Source organism: Schistocerca gregaria, chromosome 5, assembly GCF_023897955.1.
Source record: "Schistocerca gregaria isolate iqSchGreg1 chromosome 5, iqSchGreg1.2, whole genome shotgun sequence".
Lineage (NCBI taxonomy): Eukaryota > Metazoa > Arthropoda > Insecta > Orthoptera > Acrididae > Schistocerca > Schistocerca gregaria.
In genome coordinates, this window is record NC_064924.1 from 281,561,486 (window position 1) to 281,583,795 (window position 22,310).

Below are 22,310 nucleotides of genomic sequence, written 5' to 3' on the forward strand. Positions count from 1 at the left end.
CAAAGCAGAATAGGAGTTTTATACCTTGAGATCACATTTATTTCAGTGCCCTTAAGTAGGAATTAGTTCAATAATTGCATCACGGGGACATGGCTGCAAAACACAAATAATCAGCTGAGGTTCTGACCCTCTGCCTATATCCAGCAATTCAGATACATATGTAGTTGTGGTGCTTCTGTAAGTTGTTACATGAAGTCTCTCCTTCTTCTTCCGTTTTCGCCATCTTAGAACCATGTTAATTCGCTTCACTTTTTTCTTCTGGTCTTTCTCCTTTCCCAATATTCTTTCATTCTCATACTTTGCAACCGTCTTCGTTCTTTTGTCCAAGATGATTTTGTTCTGGGTCTCATTCCGTCCTCAAAAGCTTTGAAGACCTGCATTCTGTATTTAAAAAAATCACCCTGTTGTATATCTCTGGGTCTTGCATTCTCATTTCTTCCAGGTCTCTTCCAGTCTTCATGGAATAGAAAATGAACCACAAGACTGGACCTCATGGGATACCCACATGATTATTATTTTTAAAAAAACACCACACACTCTGCTTCTAGCAACAATGTGTTTCACATGATTGGAAAGATACACAGGAAGTGGAAGTAGACACAGGAAGTTGCAATGCTCGAAAACCATGGCAAAATGCAGGAAGACCTACAGAGGATCAATACTTCGTGCAGAGAATGTCAGTTGACCTTTAAGATAAACAAATTTTATGTATAAATCAGTGGAAAGACCTCTTATTGTTTGTTTACATAGCTTGTGATGAAACTGGAAATGCATACACCTGCTAAGCATCTAGAAGTATGCATCTTACACTATTTAACTCTTTCAGACAATTGTTTTGGAGAAAGGAAAATGTTTCTTTATGCTGCAATGCTCTTAGATGATTTTTTAATGATTTCAGATGCAAGATTTATACAAAGATATGCACCCATTTTCAAAATATATTTTGTACACTTTGCTTCTTTTAATGAACTAGAGTAACTAATTTTGAAATATTCACTGTTGTAATAAATAAGCAGGCGATTCAATAATTAGCATGCAAAATAATAATAATAATATTCACTTATAAAGTGCAATATAAATAACCAATCACTTCCACGTAGCCTGGCAGTCACAAGCTGTTGTGTACTGCTACAATGACTTTTTGGTATTTTCGTAGTGACGCCCAACAGTTGGCAGCAGTTGTACAAGATTTAAAGAGTGATCATTCACAAATATGTACATGAGGTTTCCACAAGGGAAAAAGATTTCTGTTGCAACTAAGGGACAGTAAAATGTTATCAATTGTAATGTCTGAAAGGGTTAAAATAGAACTACCACATAAAACTATTAGTACAAAAGTCTGATGCCAGACAGATTCGATGGAAGAATTACATGTAATTATTGTTGCACCCTGACTGACGTATTTTGTATGGCTGGAAAAAAAAAATTAGGGTATCTCCCTTGGTTACTGCAACAAGCTAGGGTAGCAGGTCATGTCAGAAGACTGAGTAGTTTTGCCAGAAACATCTGCCTACATAACAAATACTGATAGTAAGGCATAAATACTCTTCATTTCTAGTCAAAGGTACTGTAGACTGACAGCTGCCAGTCTCTAGGCTGGTCCTCCTCCGATCTGTGAGACTAGATGGATCAACCAGTCACCTTCTTTGGAATCCAACACTGCTAGCTGTGGCTCTGCTGCTGGCGCAGAGTCTGATGCTGTGGAATTAGTGCTCTCCAGCTTCTCCATCCCACTTATGTTGCTGCTGGCTCTCAACCCTGGAGGTCTGGTTCCTGCCTGGGGACAAAGAGCCACCTGTCTGCCATCACCTATGGGTGCAAACTTCTTGCTGCCTGCTCTGCATGTGTAAGCAGACTTGAGCTGTTGTAACCTGCCTCTTCTACACTGGATCCATGACATGATTTGGTGCACCTCCACGTGCCTCATCCACAGCTGATTGGCTGTCGCCTGCCACAATCGCACACTGTGGCCTGACTACACCATCATCTTCAACTGAGCATGCTGGCATCCCACATAATGAAATGACAGATGTACTTTGAGTAATAAATGAATGGTTTTCCAATGCTGTTTCTCTCACATCTCACTGAACACAATAACAGCTGTCCACTTACTATTCCACTGCAACTCTTGCCTTGGGTGGTGGTATTCTGGTACCCTGACATCAATGTTCACATTTCCACCACTCACCATAGTGGCTGATCAAATCAGCTGTCACAGTCATCGTCAGAGGGCCAATGGCGTCGGCAGTGGGGATCCTCAGTCACACATCCAGCTGCAAACTTGCATTCAACAGTACCAATTTCGAGGAATGAGTTTACTTTTGTGGCCTGTTTGTTTCCTTTTTTTTATGATCACAGTTTCAAAACAGTTTGCCGAATTGTTGGAGAAACCTGAAGTTTTCCAAAGGCAAGTAATCACTCTAAAGGCTGCTAAGAAGCAGATAAGTTGAGACAGTGGAAGCAAAATCTCTAGTCAGTGAACCTGCTTCCTTCTGTGGATCCTATTGCAGCTAATATAGTAACTCCTTTTATTGTTAATGGACAGAAAATGTGTCAAATTTTAATAATGACTTGGAAGCTGCTGTTAAGCTAGATACACAGTCAAAAGAGACACCCTTGTACATGGCCAAGTTGCAATTGGTTGGCAATGCAAAGACATACGTCATGTATAATGAAGGAATACGTAAGGCACATAATTAGAGCAGCTGCTGAAGAGACTGTCAACGATACTGCAAGCAAAAATAGTGCTACATTCTACAGAAAACAACTGAATGGGGCAGCTCAGAAACAAAATGAGTCAGTACTGCCATTCTTGGACAGGGTTAGAAAAATCAGTGTACACTCCTATGAGATGATGCAAAATGTGGAGGGGGAGGGGGGGGGGGGGGCACTGAAGAATTTGGATTCAGTCATTATGGCTGCCATACAACTTGAGAAGGTGGACATTGTGACTTGGGTGCAGGATACATGGAATGTAAAGAGCTATAGGAGTGGCCACACCGGCCACTTTCAGCAACAATGTCATCAATCACAATGCTGTGAATGCAGAGAAGTGGGGCAGCACGCATAACATTATCAGAATAAGAGTGGAATGGACAGAATTACAACAAAAATTCATTAAATGACTACAGGAGTTCCTCAACCACCAGATGGTACTCCCAATAAAACAGAATGCTGCAAGACCATATGCACAGCCACACTGCTCCTTGGTAGGCATGCTGAATGTAATGGAACACAGATTTTTAGTGGAAACAAGGGCTCATATGTCAGTTAATCTGGACCTTTTGGATAGGAAGCGACCAAAGTCTCCATGGTATAAGTTACATGGGGTAGGAGATAATGATGTGGCACCATTGGGGGTTAGTGTTGTTCAGTGATAATGTTGGAGTAATGAATTTTCATGAATATATGGAAGTATTGTACCACGCGGAACTGAGTCTAACACCTTTCGAAATTCGAGAAATATGTCATCAACCTGGGAGCCAGTATCTAGAGCCTGTAGCATATCATGCACAAAGAGGGTCAGCTGTGTCTCACATGACCGCAGTTTCCTAAAACCATGCAGAAACCAGCACGGTTTTAGGAAACTGTGGTCATGTGAGACACAGCTGGCCCCTTGCATGATATACAACAGGCTCTAGATACCGGCTCACAGGTTGATGCCATATTTCTCGACTTTCGAATGGTGTTTGACTTGGTTCTGCACTGTTGCCTCCTCCAAAAAGTGCATGCTTATGATCTATCCGATGGCATATGCGGTTGGATAGAAAGTTTTCTAACAGACAGGGAGCAGTATGTCGTCCTGGATGGAGTGACTTCAACAGAAACTTCAGGTGTGCCCCAGGGCAACGTAATAGGTCCACTGCTTTTTACAATTTACATAAATGACTTGGTTGATGGTATTGACAGTAGCATTAGACTGTTTGCCGATGCTGCTGCAGTCTATAGGAAAGTAGTATCACACGAAAGTTGTGAGCAAATCAATGAGGATTTGCAGAAAATAAATGCATGGTGTAATGACTGGCAGTTGTCTCTCAATATTAGTAAGTGTAACCTACTCCATATAACAAGGCTAAAATCCCCATTAATGTACGAGTACAAAATAAATGCCCAGTCTTTGGAAGCAGTAACATCAGTCACGTATCTGGGTGTGACTATTCGTACTGATCTCAAATGGAATGATCATATTACACAAGTAACAGGTAAGACAAACTCTAGATTGCAGTTTATTCGTAGAATCCTAAAGCGATGCAATCCTTCAACAAAGGAAATAGCTTACAATGTGTTACTTTGTCCAATCTTAGAGTACTGTTCGTCTGTATGTGACATTTACCAGTTGGATCTGATTCAAGAGACTGAGAAGGTCCAAAGAAGAGTGGCAAGATTGTTGACTGGTACATTTAGCCATTGCGAGAGCATTACAAACCTCATAGAAAGTTTGAAGTGGGACACACTTGCAAATAGACGGCACGCTAAACAGAAGAGGCTGCTCACTAAATTCTGAAATCCTATCTTCACCGAGGATGTAGAGCATGTATTGTTACCACCAACTTTCAAATCGCATGATGATCACCATGCAAAGATAAGGGAAATTAGAGCTCGTACTGAGTCGTTCAGACAGTAACATTTTTTCTCGCACGATCCACAACAAGTGGAACAGGTGGGGGGGAGGGGGGGGGGGGGGGGGGGGGAGAGATATGACTTTGGCACGAATTGTGCCCTCCGCCACACTCCACTTTGTGGCTAGCGAAGTATATATAATGTTGGTTACGGATCCTGCGCAACCCTAGGGCTGGATTTTCTGAGCAAGTACCATGCAAATATTTATCTTTTGTGATATACTATATGACTCAGTCGGATATCGTTCCAGGTAGGACTGACTGAAGAGAATGTTAAATTGTAGCAAGGGTTACCTATAATGAAGATGGTACCAAATAAACTGCAAAAACATGCTTCAAAGCTAAATTCAAATCATAAAATACCAAGTAGTACAGGAGATTTACTATGGGTAAGTGTTGGTACTGACCTACTGAGCAAAATTTGTGTTATAGGGTCACTGAAGTGTCATGAAGAGTTGGATATTTTTGCACTGAAGTGTGGTAGGCATGAAAGGAATAGATGGAGATTACATGGTTCTGGTGATGTACTGATGTACTTTGATGTCCTAGGCATGGATGATCTAGATATGATGAGCAGATACCTTTGTCACAAACAAACCGTCAATGCATGTTCACTACGAGAGAGAAAGAAAAGTTTAAAGGGGTTGATATGTCAGCTGTGGAAGCTTGGTTATTATAATTCATGGATCCATTCAATACGAGTGACCCATTATCAGCAATACCAATGACGCGACAGAGGATACAGATGGCAAATGACCCTTCAGGAATCCATACAGGATACCCAAGTACTTACAATCTATAATGGAAGAATTAATCAATCAGCAGTTGGCCGACTGCATCATTGACTAGGTAATAGAAATCAGCTGTTGTAATTATCTCAAAATAATCTTCAGATAAAATGATGAAATATAAGTTTTGTTGTGATTGCCCATATCTAAAAGCAAGGACAATCATGAATGCATATCCTATACCATATGTAAAAAGAGACATTAGACAACCTAGGTTAATGTAAATACTTTTCAAAGATGGATTTAAAGAGTGGTTATCACCAGTTGGAAGTGGATCTCGAAGACAGGCCAAAGATCACATTTGCTGTTCTATGGAGTTGTTATCAATATCAACAAATGACATTTGATCTTAAGAATGCACCAGTTACATTCCAGAGGTTATTGGATGGAGTGCTGAGGAGGCTGAAAATAAAACAATGTTTGGTTTATGTAGACGAAATTATTGAGTTTATATTGACAACATCATTGTATTTTTTTAAGACCTACAGGAACATGTGCAATGACAATGAAGATGTGTTTAAGAGTTGCATTTGTCTGTCTAATGCAAAGTATTGAGAAGTACAATTTCTTATCAATGGGGGTAACTTATCTAAATTACCCAAGATGACCCGAGGACTGACCCAAAGTTGATTTGCACTGAACATGATTGCTTGCCATTGCAAACAATGAAACAATTGCAAGCATTTTTGGAATTCTGTAATTATTATAGAAAATTTGTTAAGGGGTTTGGGGAAATTGCTACACAGTAAACACATTTGTTGATGAAAGGTGTGTGTATATACAGACCACATTTGAGAAATTAAAAAAGGTGTTAACAACAAGTCCAGTGTTAATATTTGCAAATTAGAAGAAGTACTTTATCCTACCTTGTGAGGCAAGCAACCAGATGACTGGATGCAGCCACAGTCAGAATGCAAGGAACACCTGGTATCATATGCATTAAGACAGTTCAATAAATCCGAACAGAATCTCTCAAAACAGAAGAAATACTGGGCAACATTTATAATGTTCCATATTATTATCTGCAAAGGAGGAAATTCGAAATTCACCGATTCATGCTGTGCTAAAGTGGTTACTAGGACTAAAGGATCATTCAGTCGTTCAAGTAGGTTAATGCGTTGGGCACCAAAGTTGAGTGAATTTGATTACAAGGTGATACTAAAACTCAGCAAGAAACATAAAAATGCCAATGGCTCAGCAGGAAGACTGAGGTTGTGCAAGCCATTGGACATGCCTTGCTAAACGCCAAGAAGCACAGAGAGCTGACACAGACTGTGATGTAATTAAGACACCAACACAGGGCTATGACAAAGTAGGGGCCACGTCTTGTGGCACCTGCAGCTTAGAAGGATGCTGATCATCAAGTAGCCCAGAAATATTGGTGGAAAGTAAGGAGGAAGGACGTCAAGTAGTATGTAATGAATTGTACACCATGTGCATAACGTGCCAACCTAAATCATCAATTAGCACAATTGCAAAGATTACCAGAGGCAACAAAGCTACCAAGCATACAATGTGCCAAACTCAATCATCAAATAGTACCATTGCAAAGATTACCAGAGGCAACAAAGCCATTTGAAATGTTGGGGCTGGACATTGGGGTGATTTCAACCTAACACAAGTGGGTAAGTGCTTTGTGCTAGCTGTCATAGACCATTTTCATGTTATGTTTGGTGTTCTTGAAACAATAATTACAGATCAAGGCACTAATTTTATGGCCAGTCTAATGAAGTAAGTGACATACATCTACTGCATATTCGGAAGCTCAGAACTAACCCTTTCCATCCTTAATCAAATTGAAGAACAGAATGCATTTATCATACGGTTGCCAAAATTTACATTGTTATGTGAACAGCCATCACAATAACCAGGACGTTTACCTCTCTTATGTCACAGCGGCGTCCATATGGAGTAGTATATGGTACAGATAGGTCTTCACCTTCTGAAGACATTAAACCTAAACTTAACATAAACAGAGAGAGTAGTGGAAAAAGTTTGCACAAATGTTATGAGATGTTTGGAAAAAGGTAAAGAGCAAATACGAAAGCACTCAAGTGTCAGCCAACGAAGAGGAATGACACGTTGATGATCTACCTGAGTACAGAAGCGATCAATGGGTTTTGCTGGAGAATCCCTACACATCAAAGGGCAAAATGAAGAAATTCCTTAATCATTACCAGGTAACATACCATGTCATAGAAATGACATAACCTGTACATGTGAAGTTTCAGTTCCCAACAAGGACTTCCATTGTGCTTGTGTGGCACGTTAAGATGTTTAAAGGAGTTGTGGACACACTACTCCAAGTGGCAGTCCATTACTTGTGAAGGATGTTAGCTCTAAGAAAGAGAGGGAAAAAAATGGATGCTGACAAGTAGGATATACTCAAGAGTGCCTTACACACTTAAGTCATGTTGATAGGTAGCCATGTTGCAGAATTTATGCAATAGTTATGGTAATTTTGTCACTGTTTTCAAGTATGTCACAGGTTCTTCCTCTAATTTATGAATTAACGGGAAAGTTTTTTGTAATCCAATGTGAGTGTACTAATGAATCATGTAGATAGACTTTTTCTCGAAAAGGGGGGTGGGTGGGAGAAAGACAAATTCCTTTCTCCCATGTGGTGTTGCCATGGAGAATGCCCAGAATGGGTATGATAATTCTAATGACACTTTACCTCTTCAGGGGAGTAGTGTATACACTATGAAACAAATGACTTACACCAAGACTGTTGTTTTTCAGATAATACAACATCATTCCAACTGATCACCAGTGGATGTTAAAGTTAAACCGTAACACATATTAGGTGAGAAATGATATACGAAGATTGGAAGAAACTTTTACAGGGCTGCATCTTAAGGCTAAGAAGGAAGGAATATTAAGAGAGATGTACGGAGAATATCAGAGGTTACAACTTCCATATGAAAGTTTAAGGGCCAGTTATGTCAAGTAATGGATTTAGTGCTCTGAACTGTCACGCACAATGACAAGGTTGAAATTAGTGGAGTACTTGTCAATGGGATGAGCTGTCACATAACGAGTATGATTATCTCTCTCACTGCTCTCACTGCTGTAACGAATATAATAAATCAAGAAACAGTCATCGTCATAAAGTCCGAAGAAGCAACTGGACACGTTGCCAATACAGCAAACGACAACGCTAAACAACTCCCCATCACTCATTAGATGAGCTTATAGCTTCACAAAAGGGACTAATTACCATAGAACAGATGTTTCGACATGTACAACAGTATCGCAATAAGAAAGGCCACAACATTATGATCCCAAGTGTCACAGTATCCAGTAATGTAAGGGTTCTGATTACACTTTGTGTAACCTTCATCTACCCAGTGCAAAAACCCATCCACCCCACGAACTGCTAGTGCGCCAGATACCAGTGGAGTACATAAACTTTACTAAGTAAGAATTAAATAGAGAACTACTTGGTAAAAGACAGGAAGTGCACAGCATAAGGAAGGTCGAGTGAGATGTCGTTATTTTGCCGAGGAGTTGTCATAGTGGGAAAATTTGACTGTACTAATTTATGAGTGGTGATTCAATGAAAACAAATCATATGGGGAAGCAAGACAATCTAGTGGGCTGACACTGGATAATGATGTTTGATTGTAAAAATATAGCAAAGAACCTGAACTAGTAGAAGAGAGAAACCATGTCCATTTTACATATATGTCAAATGTGTGTAAAGATTTTTTTCAGAGGAAGCAAAAATCCAGGTCTGATTTTATAAAGGAGGAAGACCTGTTGGGCCACAAAATGATGTACTCTGAACAGCTGGGAGAAAAATTAGCATAATGACCTCGGCTGCTGGCAGCCTTCCACCATGGAGCTCTGTGTCTCCTGCCCAAGGACATGCAGCAGCTCGTCTGCCATCCCATGTGCACGTTAACTTTTGCTGCCTGACCCTGCATGCGTGGGGAGATTCCACCATTGTGAGCTGCTAACATCCTGAGCAATGACACCACAGGTGTACTGTGAGTAATAAAGTAATGGTTTCCCCAGTTCTGTTTCTTTTACTTCTCATCGCATCTCTAACAGACATCCACTCACCACTACTCCATCCCTCACCTCACCTCGGGTAGTGGTATTCCAGCATCCTGTCTTCTACCTATCCAGTTCCATCTCCCACCATAGTGGCCAATCAACCTGCTTTAATTACGGTGTAATTCAACTATGAGATAGGCAGCTTACAGAATCACCATTTAATTGATTCTGAGGATTGTTCATCATTCTTCAACCCTTACCACATAGTGTTAATAGAGGAGACAGAGAAACTTCAAAGAAATGTGGAGCATTTTGTTACAGGTTCATTTAGTAAACATGAAAGCATCAAGAGTATATAGTGGTACATGACATTCACTCTGTCAAGCTAGCTAACAGAGTAGATGTAATAGTCTTAGAACAATATGGACGTCGCTCTGTCTTCCATTTGAATAGCCTTAATCACTCTAGTTTATCTGAGCATCCATTTTTATGGACAGTAATGAGGTTTCTTTTTACTTCCTTCTTTCTTTAACTTGACAATAATGATTTGCATGTTTAAGAAGAATATACATTAAAACATGAGGTCTATGGCTGAGGCACCTGTAAGTGAGAAGTCGGAGGCAGGAGGCAGCTTACCTGTAGGCAACAATGTCACTGGAGAACAATCTTTTACTGCTGATTATAGGGTACTTAGATGAAAGGTATTTGATGTAAATGAAAAGACAGAAGAATAAAACAGCAATGGTAATAGCACCTCTTACAACTGGAAAACAAAAGGCTTTGATCTGCAAACCGACCGGGTCAGTGAATTCCTATTTGAACTATAATAACAATAATAATAATAATATTTCTTTCTTCCCTTTCTCAGACATTATGTCCGGTTAAAAATGAAAAGTGACGCAGACCTTGATCAAGCACGACTTCCTTTTAACTGTACGGTGTATGTTACATTGCATTTAGGTACTTTCGGGTACTTGAACATGTATTAATAATTACAGATTTTTGTAGTTGTATATGTAAGTTTGGATGTAGCTGTATTGCATTGATGTACTGGTGGATATTGTGTGGTATGACTCCTGTAGTTGATAGTATAATTGGAATATTGTCAACTTTATCCTGACACCACATGTCCTTGACTTCCTCAGCCAGTTGGAAGTATTTTCAATTTATTCTCCTGTTTTCTTCTGTATATTTGTTGTATTGGGTATGGATATTTCGATTAGTTGTGTTAATTTCTTCTTTTTATTGGTGAGTATGATGTCAGGTTTGTTATGTGGTGGTGTTTTATCTGTTACAATGGTTAGGTTCCAGTATAATTTGTATTCATCAATCTCCAGTATATTTTGTGGTGCATACTTGTATGTGGGAACGTGTTGTTTTATGAGTTTATGTTGTAAGGCAAGCTGTTGATGTATTATTTTTGCTACACTGTCATGTCTTCTGCGGTATTCTGTATTTGCTAGTATTGTACGTCCGCTTGTGATGTGATCTACTGTTTCTACTTGCTGTTTGCAATGTCTGCATTTATCTGTTGTGGTATTGGGATCTTTAATTATGCTTGCTGTAATATCTGGTGTTTATTGTTTGATCTTGTATTGCAATCATGAATCCTTCCGTCTCACTGTATATATTGCCTTTTCTTAGGCATGTGTTGGATGCGTCTTGATCGATGTGTGGCTGTGTTAGAGATACGGGTGCTTGCCATGTAGTGTTTTCTTTTTCCAATATACTTTCTTTATATCTGTTGTTGTTATGTGATCTAAAGGGTTGTAGAAGTGGTTATGAAATTGCAATAGTGTAGCCGATGTATTTGAGTGATTGCTTTGTGTATTTTCCTAGTTTCTGCTCATGCTAGAAAGAATTTTCTTAAATTGTCTACCTGTCCATAATGTATTGGCTGTGATGTGATATTATTTGAATTTGTTTGGATATTAAGTGTGGTTTCCCAATTTTTCATTACTATGTTTAGGAACTGTATCAATTTAGGATCTACTTTCTATATTTCCAATATTTGTAGTAACCATGAGTGGGTACACTATCAAAAGCTTTTCGGTAATCAATGTATGCGTAGTGTAGCGACCTTTGTTTAGTTTTAGCTTGATATGTCACCTCTGCATATATTATCAGTTGCTCTTTACATCCTCGTGCTCCTTTGCAATAGCCTTCTTGTTCTTCATTTATAATTTTGTTCTGCGTTGTATGTGTCATTAATCTCTATGTAATGACTGAAGTTAATATTTTGTATATTGTTGGTAGGCATGTTATGGGGCGATATTTAGCTGGGTTTGCTGTGTCTGCTTGATCTTTAGGTTTCGTGTAAGTTATTCCATGTGTAAGTGTATCAGGGAATGTGTATGGGTCTGCAATGTAACTGTTAAGTAATTTAGTTACATGTGAATGTGTTGAGGTGAACTACTTTAGCCAGAAATTTGCTATTTTATCTTTTCCAGGGACTTTCCAATTGTGAGTAGCATTAATTGCTTGGGTAACTTCATGGTGCAAAATTATCACTTCAGGCATTTGTGGAATCATCTTGTATGTGTGTGCTTCTGCTTGTATCCACCGTGCATGCCTGTTATGTTGTACCGGGTTTGACCATATGCTGCTCCAGAAGTGTTCCATGTCTGTTATGTTTGGTGGGTTGTCTATTTTAATGTGTGTGTTATCTATTATCTGATAAAAATTTCTTTTGGTTTGCGTTGAATATTTGGTTTTGTTTCCTTCTATGTTCACTTTTTTTGTATCTTCTAAGTCATTTCACCAATGCTTGCAATTTCTGCTTCTTTTCATCTAATTGCTCTATCGCTTCTTGTTGTGAGATTTTACTTAACCTTTTTCGTTTTTTTGTCTTTTATTTCATTTCTTATAAATTGTGTTAGCTGTCAAAGTCTTTTCTCAGTTTATCTATTCTGATCTGTAGCCTGTGTTGCCATGTTGGTTTCTTCTGTGTGTTGGTTGGTTGGTTCTGATCTCTGCCTAGTGTGTATATTTAGTGTAGTGAGTGCTCCTATACAAATCAGTAGTTGTAACTCTTCCATAGTTGTATTTTCATTTATTTTGTTGTGTATGATTGTGTTGATAGTTGTTGTTGTTGTTTTGACTTGTGGGTTATTTGGTGGTCTATGCGAGAATGGTCTAATGTCTGTATTTGTGTCTTTGTGTTACTACTACTACTACTACTACTACTACTAATAAACCTGAAAAGAGTAGTAGTAAATAGACATGACTAGCTGAGATGCTGACAGTAACAAAAAAGGAGAGAAATTTAGATACGAGGTCAGTCCAGATTAAAGCCACCCTGTTTAGGGACACTGTGTAATAAACAAAATCAAGTAAGTTAAACCTGTAGGAAATTAAAGTTAAGAATTTCAAAATTCCATATTACTTATACTAAACATGAGGGAGCAGTGGACTGATTACTTTGAGTTTGTAACGCTAATGTGGTGTAGACAATTTATCAGCAATGTACGTTACTGAAATGGCACATAAAAGTGCAAATCAAACAAGAAATTGAAATTGAAAATTTACTAATTTCACATGTGCACTCCATTTCATCATATTGAACAGCCATACCAACATTACTGGCTTATTTATTCACTGTATTTCTCCATAATCCACTGATGTCTTTCACTTATGGCACTGAATTCCACTAGAAATTAAGTTCACATTTTATTCATTTACTCTACTGAATAATTAGTCATTATGTTAATTGCCTTGATACATTTTGTACTTTCTTGTTAGATCACAAAGAATATACATTTTTCTCTGTAGGTCTGTCAAGCTTATAAGTTTCATTTTATCTTTATGTTTCATCTTCATAACACTACTAAAGATATGCACATCACTAGGAAAAAAACAATTCCAAATTAAGTAAGTGTAGCTAACTGTAAGTATTTTTCATGAATTGCTTTAACAAACAGTAATGATTGTTAGCATGATATGGAAATATCACATAACATGAGAATGACACTGCATTTCACTGCAAATTTTCTTCGCAGTGTTGTTCGACTTTCTCGTACAGTGTTTATACACTTTTAAATGGGCTCTCAACTTCTATTTATTAGATTCAGACATGACAAAAAACACTGCACTATAAAAAGCACAGCTTAGAAAGTATCAGGTTAAGCACACATTTATATAGTTATAAAATGAACTACTATGGTAAAATTCTAACAATGGTTAGAAACAGAGTTTGCTCTCTCATTTAATGTCATCTCTTCATAAAGCATGATCAGATCACAGCAGCTTGTTATTAACAGCAATCATTTGCTACAATTACTGCAGTAATGCACATATTTGCTGAAAATACTTTTTCAACTAACAGCAGAGACAGAAGAGCAGGATCTTATATAAATTATGAACATGCCAATGATGGGAGAAAAAACCATCAGATTGCTCAACACCGATAGTTGGTCTTTAATGCTAAACACACAACCTTCCCATTTTTTGAGTCTGGATTTTTTTAATCTGTCTCTGATGTTCCTTGAAATTGTCTTTTTAAGATTTCCTTCATTTCATAACATTATTGTTACTTCATTCATAACACAGAAGTGGCAAATGACTTAGTACATGCATGTAGACACCAAAATGCCTAAAAAAACGTGCAGGTTTTGTAACATTGAGGATTTGTTTAGTCCAACATAGAATTACGGACATTACATTTCCTTTGAGATGAAGTGGGGGCAATACAAATGGTAGTGGAAACAGAAAACATGCACTGATTTTTAAAAGAAATCAATATTACTGTTCTTCAAGGAGTTAATATGGAAGAAAGAAAAAAAAAAACAACAAAATCATAAATTTGAGACTCAAATATTAAGCCTCTAGATGACAGTTCCAGTTTCCAAATGGAACACACCCAACATACAAGTAATACCAAAGAAGACTGAAAGCTACACAGTAACTGGTTTGGGCCAAAGTAAAAGCAAAAATCATGGAAAAATATATTTCTACATGGGAAAAATGCAAAAACCACCTAACGAAACCAACTATAACTCTACTGACAATCTAATAGCACATGGGACCAAAATTCTACAACTCAGTGCTGGTTCTGCAGATTCCCATTCCAAGTAAACAAAGGCCTCTGTCAAAGATTATTTACAGTAAACAATACAAATCCAGAACTTAATTGCCTGAAAAGGAAAATATAACCTACTTTTGAAGGGAAATTTCTTTTGACCAATCAACCATAAGTCTTCAAAAACTGAAGTTAGTCAAACAATTCCATTACGAAAATTTCTGGATAAAAATAAATTATATTTTTAATTACAAGGTGCAGATCTAGACAGAAAATAAAACCCCTGCTCTTTTAGCGAGCTGCTGTTTTGTAGGTTCTCAAATAAAAATGCTGACCATACTTTACACATTTTCAGACAATATTTCTACCTACTGTTGAGCTTCAAAAGAGAATTAGTTATATTATTGACATGGAATACACACACATGACTGGGCTCTTATTTGTGTTGACAATTTAAGGACCCCAAAACATTACGAGAACACTCCACCTTATATGAAGGCAGAGCCAGCACCAAGCACAAACAACAGATGGGCTGGGCAGGGAACAGCAGGCATGCACTTCCCCATGCACTCCACACAGCCACTTACCAAGGCCAAAGTCGTGGGCGCAGACAGGCGCAGAGTGGTCGACACACGAACAGACAGACACACACACGGGCGTGAGGCGCAGGGCAGGGCAGGGCAGGGCAGGGGTGGATGCAGAGGGCACCAGACAGAAAAAAAACACCACTTTAGCTCAGGAAGTGGGGGAACCAATGATGCTGGGGATGAGAAGATCATGCTAATTCAAATAACATTTACTAGCTTATTCAACTCCACAGAACTGTTTCAACAAGGGTATGGACCAATACAAGTTTAGCACAATTTCTTCATACAAAGCCCCCCCCCCCCCCCCCCCCCTCTTCCCCCAACACTTGCATATTTAAGAGAAAGAAAAACAACCATCTTATTGGGTGATATGGAAATTCCTTGATGGAATACAGATAATGGAAAGAGTAAAGGTACTGTTCACTCTACAGCTGAGACCTTGGGTACACGACAGGCACATAAAACAGACTGAAAACATTGCTGAGCTTTCACACAATGTCACGCGAAGAAGGATATTATCCAAAAAAGATCAACGAAATTTTCGATCTTGTTTATGTGCCTGTCGATCACTCCATGCCTCAACTATATGGTGAGAGTTTACTTTTACTCCTTCCATTATTTAGCTTTTCGTATAATCATAGAAATAACAATGACAATTTACAGTAATTTCTCACTATAGTGTTAGATATACCTTCAGATGCTTTCTTTCACTGGTGTTATTTTTACAGAAAATAATATTTCCTATACTTTAAACTTTCAGTATACTGCACAACAACCAAAATTATGTGCACTGTAGTCCTCCCTGCAGCATGAAAATTGTCAATGCCTAATAATACGACAAACGTATCCAGTTCAACTGAAATATACACAAAGAATGACAAAACTACATAAAGTGGCTACTTAAAAAGAAGCAACACCAAGCTCATCTATCTGCATAATAGAAACAGCTACATGCTATCTTATGTCCTCTGCATACAGATACATGTACAAAATTTTGGTACAACAGAAATTTATGAGAACAAGCTACTGCATCAGCTTGTTCACTTCACTTCACTTCACTTCACTTCACATCACATCACTTCAATTATAACTACACTCGACACTACGTTCAAAGTTCAGCAAAGGCCAACTCTATTGGTAACTGTATCACATTTCTTTTCATTCATTTTTCGGAAAATAATTTTTTTCTGATTTATTTTCACTAAAGACTTTTCAGCTTTCATGACAGTTACATGTATCACTACAACAAAACCAAATTCACTTTAAACCATAGTATATTCTGATGTTTGTTTCAATTTTGTTGCCTTTGTCCCACATCTATGCAGGGTTGGTAGGCTTATCACATCCAAAGTGTAGTATGCAGTGTAAATCCTGCAAAAGATTGAACGTTTTCAAAAATTTTTTGCAAATCATGTAACAAAGCCAGGACCGGGGTAGCAAGCTGGTAATCACTTAGTCAGATGTGGAACACTGGCTAAAAACCACATCCAGACTGGCCAGCCCACCAACTCTCATTGTTAAACCACTGGCGGATTTGATCCTGGGCCTGTGCACCTCATCGTCCTGGAAGTAGCTCTTTAACAAGTAAGGCTACCCGGCCAGGTGTATATTCTGCCATTTCACCACACCAACTTTACAAAATGATTCTGATGAGGAAGTCACACGGTAAGAAACTCCCAACTATTATTAGTTTGTATTCTCCATCACTCCTAATGATCCAACTCCCCAAGACACTATCCAAATTGAACCCTGCCTGCAACAGTTCCGTCCTCCATCACAGTGGGACCCACCTCCTCTTCCTCAAAATCACCCTCTCCAAACCTTCCAGGAATTTCTCACTTCCAGCCTTGCCTCTCAATCTTTCTTGAAAAACCTTAATCCTACTCCCAACATCACCACAGCCGAATCCCAGGCTATCCGTGATCTGAAAGCTGACCGATCCATCATCATTCTTCCGGCTGACAAGGGTTCCACGACTGTGGTACTTGATCGTCGGGAGTATGTGGCTGAGGGACTGCGTCAGCTTTCAGACAACTCTACATACAAAGTTTGCCGAAGTAATCCCATTCCTGATGTCCAGGCGGAGCTTCAAGGAATCCTCAGAACCTTAGGCCCCCTACAAAACCTTTCACCTGACTCCATCAAACTCCTCACCCCACCGTCACCTCGCACTCCTACCTTCTACCTACTTCCTAAAATTCACAAACCCAAACATCCTGGCCGCCCCATTGTAGCTGGTTACCAAGCCCCCACAGAACGCATCTCTGCCTACGTAGATCAACACCTTCAACCCATTACATGCAGTCTCCCATCCTTCATCAAAGACACCAACCACTTTCTCGAACGCCTGGAATCCGTACCCAGTCTGTTACCCCCAGAAACCATCCTGGTAACCATTGATGCCACTTCCCTATACACAAATATCCCGCACGTCCAGGGCCTCGCTGCAATGGAGCACTTCCTTTCACGCCGATCACCTGCCACCCTACCTAAAACCTCTTTCCTCGTCACCTTAGCCAGCTTCATCCTGACCCACAACTTCTTCACTTTTGAAGGCCAGACATACCAACAATTAAAGGGAACAGCCATGGGTACCAGGATGGCCCCCTCGTATGCCAACCTATTTATGGGTCGCCTAGAGGAAGCCTTCTTGGTTACCCAAGCCTGCCAACCCAAAGTTTGGTACAGATTTATTGATGACATCTTCATGATCTGGACTCACAGTGAAGAACAACTCCAGAATTTCCTCTCCAACCTCAACTCCTTTGGTTCCATCAGATTCACCTGGTCCTACTCCAAATCCCATGCCACTTTCCTAGATGTTGACCTCCATCTGTCCAATGGCCAGCTGCACACATCCGTCCACATCAAACCCACCAACAAGCAACAGTACCTCCATTATGACAGCTGCCACCCATTCCATATCAAACGGTCCCTTCCCTACAGCCTAGGCCTTCGTGGCAAACGAATCTGCTCCAGTCCTGAATCCCTTGACCATTACACCAACAACCTGAAAACAGCTTTCGCATCCCGCAACTACCCTCCCAACCTGGTACAGAAGCAGATAACCAGAGCCACTTCCTCATCCCCTCAAACCCAGAACCTCTCACAGAAGAACCCCAAAAGTGCCCCACTTGTAACAGAATACTTCCCAGGACTGGATCAGACCTTGAATGTGGTTCTCCAGCAGGGATACGACTTCCTAAAATCCTGCCCCGAAATGAGATCCATCCTTCATGAAATCCTCCCCACTCCACCAAGAGTGTCTTTCCGCCGTCCACCTAACCTTCGTAACCTCTTGGTTCATCCCTATGAAATCCCCAAACCACCTCCCCTACCCTCTGGCTCCTACCCTTGCAACCGCCCCCGGTGTAAAACCTGTCCTATGCACCCTCCCACCACCACCTACTCCAGTCCTGTAACCCGGAAGGTGTACACAATCAAAGGGAGAGCCACATGTGAAAGCACCCACGTGATTTACCAACTGACCTGCCTGCACTGTGATGCTTTCTATGTGGGAATGACCAGCAACAAACTGTCCATTCGCATGAATGGACACAGGCAGACAGTGTTTGTTGGTAATGAGGATCACCCTGTGGCTAAACATGCCTTGATGCACGGCCAGCACATCTTGGCACAGTGTTACACCGTCCGAGTTATCTGGATACTTCCCACCAACACCAACCTATCCGAACTCCGGAGATGGGAACTCGCCCTTCAGTATATCCTCTCTTCTCGATATCCGCCAGGCCTCAACCTCCGCTAATTTCAAGTTGCCGCCGCTCATACCTCACCTGTCTTTCAACAACTTCTTTGCCTCTGTACTTCCGCCTCGACTGACATCTCTGCCCTTAACTCTTTGCCTTTAAATATGTCTGCTTGTGTCTGTGTATGTGCGGATGGATATGTGTGTGTGTGTGTGTGTGTGTGCGAGTGTACACCTGTCCTCTTTTTCCCCTAAGGGAAGTCTTTCCGCTCCCGGGATTGGAATGACTCCTTACCCTCTCCCTTAAAACCCACACCCTTTCATTTTTCCCTCTCCTTCCTTCCTTCCTGACGAAGCAACTGCCAGTTGCGAAAGCTTGTAATTCTGTGTGTGTGTTTGTGTGTTTTGTTCATGTGCCTGTCTGCCGGCGCTTTCCCGCTTGGTAAGTCTTGGAATCTTTATTTTTAATATATTTTTCCCATGTGGAAGTTTCTTTCTGTTTTATTTACATCGTCATTAATTTGAACCCAACAATTACGTTTGTTATTGTCTCTGTTGCATTTCGAAATCTTCTCTATCGTCTTACTTTCTCTTTTCGTTTGTACAAGAAGTTCCACTTTGTATTCATCTTCCATTTTTCCGTAATCTACCATACATTTTATCCTGCCTAATTATACTCAATAATACGTAATTTACTTCCAAACCATAACCTAAAATTTTCAACGCTTTCAACATAACCGCTGCTATAAAATCCATTGTTCCAAGTGTACAAACATTTCGTGTAAACTCGGGAATACTATTTCACAGCTTCAGTTCCTTTCACCCATTACACAACCATCTCGGTTTTTTTTTTTTTTTTTCAACAACTTTCGTTTTATTTCCATTCCCGTTTTTCCCACAAAACCGATCATTTTCTAGCAGCTTCCCACAGGTTTACACGTTATTATTTCTTCATCAAACAATTGTTAGCCTCATTATCATAACCTGCCAGTACATAACCAGTCCTTTGAATACATTTACACACATATTCTTCGAGATTTTATTCAAAAATTTTTTTCGAATTTTATTTTTTCGCAAATCATTTTTTCGAAACTTTTTTCGAAAAATTTTTTTGTCGAAATTTTCTTGAATTTCTCGAAATTTTCTTGAATTTCCCCACCCTTTAACGTGATCTGGAGACAACATACTACCCAACCTTTGCACCCATTGTTGTTCACCAACCTAAGTTCAGCACATGATCAACATAGCTCATCTCAAACCAACACTTTTTCGACTTTTTTCACGCCTTTATCTCTCCCTATATAAATCTCTCTTTACTTTCACTTTAACCGCATATTACCCTTTCCACCTACCAATACCATGTCAACCTCACAACATCCCTACAACGACCCCATTAAATTTTATTTACATTCCCTCCGCAAACATGCCTTCACCCTAGCCAGATTACGCTCCCATATTTTATTTACTCAGGCTTGTCTGACATTTGGCATTACTCCCAAAGGCCTCACACTTAAAGTTCCCATCTCTGGCTGCAATCCTTCTTTCCATCAGTCCTTATACCAGTTCCAAACAGCACAATCCATAGCCCTCACCCGCCTAATCCTTCACCTATACATCGACTCGGCCAATGAACACACCCGTCAACTCCTATCCCAAATCAAAGTCCTCAATCTTTCCTCTCCCGCATCCACACCGGCTGTACATAGCATCCTCCTACAGGCCAACCGCAAATTAGAACAACATGCCACCCTCCACCTCAAAAAACTATCCAATCTCCTGGTTTCCCACCTCCGGAAAGGCAACTCACTCACCCTCCACAACCTTTCCAACAAACCTCAACCTCCTCTCATTGCACACAGACCCAGTCTCTCCCATCTACTCAATCTCCCACTTCCAGCTCCACTCCCCCCAACACCTCAAAATTCTAGTCAACACAATCTGGAACCACAACACCCCAATTCAGTAGTTAACCTTTCCTCCAAACCCCTCTCCCAATCCGAAACCTCTGTCCTATCCAAAGGCCTCACCTTCAGCCCCACTCCCAGGTTCAACCAAACTGCCCTTGTCAAGGATTTACTGTCCTACACTCGTAGTCTCTGCTGGAAATATCACTTTGCCACGAAGAAAAACAATCCTGATCCCACTCCTAATGATCCAACTCCCCAAGACACTATCCAAATTGAACCCTGCCTGCAACAGTTCCGTCCTCCATCACAGCGGGACCCACCTCCTCTTCCTCAAAATCACCCTCTCCAAACCTTCCAGGAATTTCTCACTTCCAGCCTTGCCTCTCAATCTTTCTTGAAAAACCTTAATCCTACTCCCAACATCACCACAGCCGAATCCCAGGCTATCCGTGATCTGAAAGCTGACCGATCCATCATCATTCTTCCGGCTGACAAGGGTTCCACGACTGTGGTACTTGATCGTCGGGAGTATGTGGCTGAGGGACTGCGTCAGCTTTCAGACAACTCTACATACAAAGTTTGCCGAAGTAATCCCATTCCTGATGTCCAGGCGGAGCTTCAAGGAATCCTCAGAACCTTAGGCCCCCTACAAAACCTTTCACCTGACTCCATCAAACTCCTCACCCCACCGTCACCTCGCACTCCTACCTTCTACCTACTTCCTAAAATTCACAAACCCAAACATCCTGGCCGCCCCATTGTAGCTGGTTACCAAGCCCCCACAGAACGCATCTCTGCCTACGTAGATCAACACCTTCAACCCATTACATGCAGTCTCCCATCCTTCATCAAAGACACCAACCACTTTCTCGAACGCCTGGAATCCGTACCCAGTCTGTTACCCCCAGAAACCATCCTGGTAACCATTGATGCCACTTCCCTATACACAAATATCCCGCACGTCCAGGGCCTCGCTGCAATGGAGCACTTCCTTTCACGCCGATCACCTGCCACCCTACCTAAAACCTCTTTCCTCGTCACCTTAGCCAGCTTCATCCTGACCCACAACTTCTTCACTTTTGAAGGCCAGACATACCAACAATTAAAGGGAACAGCCATGGGTACCAGGATGGCCCCCTCGTATGCCAACCTATTTATGGGTCGCCTAGAGGAAGCCTTCTTGGTTACCCAAGCCTGCCAACCCAAAGTTTGGTACAGATTTATTGATGACATCTTCATGATCTGGACTCACAGTGAAGAACAACTCCAGAATTTCCTCTCCAACCTCAACTCCTTTGGTTCCATCAGATTCACCTGGTCCTACTCCAAATCCCATGCCACTTTCCTAGATGTTGACCTCCATCTGTCCAATGGCCAGCTGCACACATCCGTCCACATCAAACCCACCAACAAGCAACAGTACCTCCATTATGACAGCTGCCACCCATTCCATATCAAACGGTCCCTTCCCTACAGCCTAGGCCTTCGTGGCAAACGAATCTGCTCCAGTCCTGAATCCCTTGACCATTACACCAACAACCTGAAAACAGCTTTCGCATCCCGCAACTACCCTCCCAACCTGGTACAGAAGCAGATAACCAGAGCCACTTCCTCATCCCCTCAAACCCAGAACCTCTCACAGAAGAACCCCAAAAGTGCCCCACTTGTAACAGAATACTTCCCA

At 40.6% G+C, this 22,310-nt stretch overlaps 1 protein-coding gene across 9 annotated transcripts in view; it reads right to left on the reverse strand.

Moving 5' to 3' along the window:
• LOC126272172 (uncharacterized) overlaps positions 1–22,310 on the reverse strand; it is a 483,755-nt gene that overhangs the window by 105,537 nt on the left and 355,908 nt on the right. The gene's annotated exons all lie outside the window — the stretch shown is intronic.